This window comes from Somniosus microcephalus, chromosome 4 (genome assembly GCF_052327205.1).
Source record: "Somniosus microcephalus isolate GS21.2 chromosome 4, FLI_Smic_1.0, whole genome shotgun sequence".
NCBI lineage: Eukaryota > Metazoa > Chordata > Chondrichthyes > Squaliformes > Somniosidae > Somniosus > Somniosus microcephalus.
In genome coordinates, this window is record NC_140990.1 from 84,898,639 (window position 1) to 84,904,638 (window position 6,000).

At 51.6% G+C, this 6,000-nt stretch overlaps 1 pseudogene; it reads right to left on the reverse strand.

The window, feature by feature from the left end:
• Positions 1–3,903, reverse strand: part of LOC147119404 (uncharacterized) — a 113,408-nt pseudogene extending 109,505 nt beyond the window's left edge.
• Positions 3,904–6,000: the final 2,097 nt, after the last annotated feature.

Sequence of the window (6,000 nt, forward strand, 5' to 3'; positions counted from 1 at the left end):
CCAGCATTGGTTCTGATAGTGCGTTGTCTTTCCACAACGATAACATTTTACTGTACCCAAGACCATTTGATTGGTGCTGAGTTCCGGTGACCGTAGCTGCATTTCCGCCGTGCCTCTCGCTGTGGCTTCTTGCGATGCTGCAATAGTGACAGCTTTATCAAACGTAAGATCATTCTCCTCAAGCAGTCGCTTTTGTGTTCCTTCTTTTAACAATCCACACACAAATTTATCTCTCAGCGCATCTGCTAGTCCTGTTCCAAACTGACAGTACTTCGATAGCTTACGCAGTTCAATTAAAAATTCAGCGTTGCTTTCGTCTTTCAGCTGCGTTGTTCTGTAAAATTTAAATCGTTCCGCTATCATCAGCGGCGTGGGGTTTAAATGATTTTTCAGGACAGTAACAATATTCGCGAAAGTCTGATCCGCCGGTTTATTTGGTGATAGGAGGTGCTTCAATAGCCCGTATGTCTTCGCACCCATTGAGCTTAATAAGGTTAGTGCTTTCTCATCATCTGGTACCTTATTTGCTTTACAATAAACTTCCATGTGTTCTACATACGTGGTCCAATCTTCAATATCGCTATCAAAGGTATTAATGTTCCCATGTTTAGGCACCCTTGCAAATTTTTAAATTTTTCTTTTTCTCAAAATGGCGGCTTTCCGCGCTTGTCTTCTTCCCCCGCCTACTAAAATGGCGGCTTCCCGCGCTTGGCGGTCTTTCCCGCACTCGTCTTCTTCCCCCGCCGACTACAATGGCGGATTCCCGCGTTTGCCTTCTTCCCCCGCTGGCTGCAATGGCGATTGCCGCGCTGCTGCCGTTCTCGCCTCCCCAGCGGTTCTCAATTCCCCGACGCTGCTTTGCCTCGCAGCCCCGCTTGCAGCCCGGTCCTTTACACCGGCTGCGTTTGAGTTCTCCGCGGCTCTCGTGCCTTAAGCTGCCCCAGTCGCTGCGCCTCTCGGCCTCGATTGCAGCCCGGCCCTTTTTACCGGCCGTGGTCGAGTTCTCTGCCCTTATTCCTCCGTTTTCCCTCCCCTACTCCACAGCCAACATGGCCGACTTTCTGCTCGTGTCGCTGATCGGCTTACCCACCACCGTGGTAGAAGGGATGATCACTGCCTGTCACTGATGGAGGGCTTCGTGGTCAGAATTTTTCTTTTTAACCCGGGTTCTCGATGCCTCCCGTGCGATGGTGCTCAGCAGGATGATCAGGGTGGATGCCTCTTCTCGACGCCCGTTCTGAGGACGAAGCAGCCTTGGATGTAAAACTGCCGCAGGGTAAGATCGGACTCGTCGCCACTGTTGAGTCTGTGTGTCCCAGTTATGCTTAGGATCAATCACTGGACACAGACAACAAGAATAACTTTTAACAGGTCTTTACTATTCGGAGGTCAGGGCTGAACTGCCCAGCAAATCCCTACACAACACTTATATACCGGTGTGGTCACCACCGGTATTACAGTATACAGCAGCCAAGAGAAAGTAGTACATCTCTTAAGGTAGTTCTCTTAAGGTGGAACAGGTTACATATACCACAGATGTCAAGGCCTTGGCGAGGATGCAGAAAAGATTTACTAGACTGGTACCAGGGGGGAGGGTTTTCAGTTATGTGGAGAGACTGGAGAAGCTGGGATTGTTCTACTTCGAGCAGAGAAATTTAAGGGGAGATTTAATTCAGATGTTCAAAATTATGAACAACTTTGATAGAGTAAATTAGGAGAAACTGTTTCCACTGGCAGGAGGGTCGGTAACCAGAGGACACAGGTTAAAAATAATTGGCAAAACAATCTGAGGGGAGATGAGGAGAATTTTTTACGCAGCGAGTTGTTGTGATCTGGAATGCACTGCCTGAAAGGGCGGTGGAAGCAGATTCAATAACAACTTATAAAAGGGAATACTTGAGAAGGAAACATTGCAGGGTGATGGGGAAAGAGCTGGGGTGTGGGAATAATTGGATAGCTCTACCAGAGAGCCAGCACAGGCACAATGGACCGAATGGCCTCCTTCTGTGCTGTAAGGTTCCATGAAACTCCAGCCTAGTTATAGGGTTATTAACATCAGCAGAAACAAACCCCAACTGACAGAATGAACATGGTTCAGTCCTGGATGTGATTAACAGCAGCAACAACAGCAGAATCCAACCCCTGCCATCACTTGTGAACGCGCTGGTGTCTCAGCAGGTGGGATGGCCAAGTGAATCCCTTCCCACAGACCGAGCAGGTGAACAGCCTCTCCCCAGTGTGAGTGCGTTGGTGTCTCAGCAGGTTGGGTGAGTGAGTGAATCCCTTCCCACCCACGGAGCAGGTGAACAGCCTCTCCCCAGTGTGAGTGCGTTGGTGTCTCAGCAGGTTGGGTGAGTGAGTGAATCCCTTCCCACCCACGGAGCAGGCGAACGGCCTCTCCCCAGTGTGAGTGCGTTGGTGTCTCAGCAGGTTGGGTGAGTGAGTGAATGTCTTCCCACAGACGGAGCAGGCGAACGACCTCTCCCCAGTGTGAGTGCGTTGGTGTCTCAGCAGGTTGGGTGAGTGAGTGAATCCCTTCCCACACACGGAGCAGGTGAACGGCCTCTCCCCAGTGTGAACATGCTGGTGTTCAATGAAACGGGAAGAACTAATGAATCTCCTCCCACACACAGAGCAGATAAAAGGCCTCTCCCCAGTGTGAACTTGCTGATGTGTGACCAGGGTGGATGACTGAGTGAATCCCTTCCCACACATGGAGCAGGTGAACAGTCTCTCCCCAGTGTGAGTGTGTTGGTGCCTCAGCAGATCCTTTGTTCTTTTAAAGCTCTTCTCACAGTCAGAACATTTAAAAGGTCTCTTATTGGTGTGAACAAGATGGTGTTCAGTGAGGTTGGACGATTGAGTGAATTCCTTCCCACACACGGAGCAGGTGAACGCCCTCTCCCCAGTGTGAACTCGCTGGTGTGTCTGGAGCTTCGATGACTGAGTGAATCCCTTCCCACACACGGAGCAGGTGAACGGCCTCTACCCGGTGTGACTGCATCGATGCATTTCCAGCTTCAACGGGGAACTAAATCCCTTCCCACAGTCCCCACATTTCCACGGTTTCTCCGTGGTGCGGGTGTCCTTGTGTCTCTCCAGGTTGGATGATCAGTTGAAGCCTCGTCCACACACAGAACACGTGTACGGTTTCTCCCCGCTGTGAATGGTGCGATGTTTCTCAGGCTGTGTAACTGATTAAAACTCTTTCCACAGTCAGTTCACTGGAACACTCTCACTCGGGTGTGTGTGTCTCGGTGCTTTTCCTGTCACACTGATGTTTGAAATCTTTTCCCACAGACAGAACAGAGAAGCATTTCTCCTTCCACATTCAGAGGCCGATGATATTCGGGCCCTGATGAATGGAGTGACTCTGTCAGATCTCGATGTGATGTTTGGTCTGAGTTTGTGGCGTGTAAATGCTGCCCTTCTCACAGCCTGTAAAAGGAGTTTACAAAAGCCATCACTGTGAGTCCAGGATAGAAATTGACAAGATTCTCTCCTCCTGGTTCCTGGCCAAGGGGGCCGCGCATGCGCCCTGCTGCCCCCGAGCCTCAGGATGGCGGCCACTAACCCGGGCCTGTCACCGGGAGAAAGCCCCGCAGCTGCCGCCCCGCTCAGGGCAAACGCCCGGCCCGGAGGATCTTGTTCTGGGCCTGAGGCTCACCCCGGGTGTTTATAAAGCCTCCCCGCCGGTTCTATTGCTCCCCTGCGCTCCGCCGCCTCCTCCCCGCTCCGGAATCTTCTCTCCGCCTTCCGCCGCCATCACCCGACTGGCGGCACTGCGCACGCGTGGGACCCGCCCCGCACCGTGCCCGCCTCACGCCTGCGCACACCAGCCCCTGCAGCATTGATAGGGCCTATTCTAGCCCGCAGAGTGTTCTGGGTAATAACCGTCGCCATTTTGCTCAACAACAATGTGCAGGAGAAGTGCGTGGAATAGCTGAGTACAGAGATACCTTTGGAGTAGGGAGTAGGAGGAGGATGAGTGGTGTGGCACATAGCTGGAGAATCTATTTAATGGAGGGACTTGCTAAACAGGGTGATAAACTGACTTGCTAAACGGACCGGGGTCAAGCAAGGTTGTGTCATCGCACCAATGCTCTTCTAGATCTTCCTGTCTGCAATGCTCCATCTCACCCTCAGTAAGCTCCCCGCTGGAGTGGAGCTAATCTACAGAACAAACGGGGAACCTCCGTCGCCTCCAGTCCAGATCCAAGGTCGTCCCATCCTCCGTCATCGAATTACAGTATGCAGATAACGCTTGCGTTTGCGCACACTCAGAGGCTGAAATCCAAACCACCGTCAACACCTTCACCAAAGCATACGAGAGCATGGGCCTTACACTAAACATCCGTAAGACAAAGGTTCTCTACCAACCTGCCCCCGCCACACAGTGCTGCCCCCCGATTATCAAAATCCACGACAAGCCTTTGGACAACGTGGGCCACTTTCCATACCTCGGGAGCCCACTGTCAACAAAGGCACCACCAGTGCAGCCTTCGGTCGCCTGAGGAAGAGAGTGTTTGAAAACCAGGACCTCAAACCCAGCACCAAGCTCATGGTCTACAGAGCAGTAGTGATACCCGTCCTCCTGTATGCTTCAGAGACATGGCCCATGTACAGCAGGCATCTCAAAGCACTGGAGAGGTACCACCAATGTGGCCTCCACAAGATCCTGCAAATCCATTCGCAGTATAGGAGCACCAACATCAATGTTCTCCCTCAGACCAACATACCCAGCATCGAAGCTTTGGTCATGCTCGATCAGCTCCGATGGATGGGCCACATCATCCACATGCCCGATACGAGGCTCCCAAAACAAGCGCTCTCCTCAGAGCTCTGACACGGCAAGAGAGCCCCAGATGGACAGAGGAAATGCTTCAAGGACACCCTCAAAGCCTCCTTGAAAAAGTGCAACATTCCCACCGACACCTGGGAATCCCTGGCCCAAGACCACACAAAGTGCAGGAGAAACATCCGGGAAGGCGCCAAACACCTCGAGTCTCTTCACTGGGAGCAAGCGGAAGCCAAGCGCAGACAACGCAAGGAGCGCACGTCAACCCAGGCACCCCACCCACCCGCCCCTTCAACCACTGTCTGTCTCACCTGTGACAGAGACTGTCGGTCCCACAGTGGACTCATCAGTCACCTGAGACCTCATTTTTAGTGTGGAGGCAAGTCATCCTCAGTTCCGAGGGACTGCCTAAGAAGAAGGTAAGGGGAATTTGGTGAGAATGGGAATTAGAGGCTGAGGGGGAAGGAGGTGCTAAGTAATTTAAACCATGGAGCAACAGTAAATAATAAATAATCGCACCGGAGGACACCGAAAAAGTGACATCATCGGGAGCGGCGGATCTGCGAGGGAGCAGCGGCTGTGGGTGAAAATAAAGGTCGGTGATTTTCAGGCCCAGTCGAGCAGCGGGAGCAGTGGCAGAATTCGAGAGTAACGTCGCAGTACAGAAAGTGACGCCTGCGCAGGGGAAGCAGCTGATTGGGTGAGTACGGCCAGGTGAGTATTTATACTACTCTATAGTTTGACAGTTTAGGTTAATAGTTTATAAGGTTTAAAAGGTCTTAATTTTGTGGTTTATAGTTGCTAAGGTCGCTGTTGAGTAGCGGGGAGTGCTAGGAAACAAGGGCCCTTGAGTATATCATTTAATTGTAGTGTAATTAGTGGTATTGATTTGATTTAATTTAATTTGAATTAATTAAAGGGTAAGACATGCCAGCACAGCTCGGCCCCATGGCATGCTCCTCCTGCACTATGTGGGAAATCAGGGACACTTCCTGTGTCCCTGACGACCATGTGTGTGGGAAGTGTATCCAGCTGCAGCTACTGGCAGACCACATTGCGGCGCTGGAGCTGCGAATGGATACATACTGGAGCATTCGCGATGCTGAGGACGTCGTGAGTATCATGTTTAATCAGTTGGTCACTGTGGTAAACCACTGTTATGCCTGTCTGTATGTGTATGTGTATTCCACTAGGTACAGGTC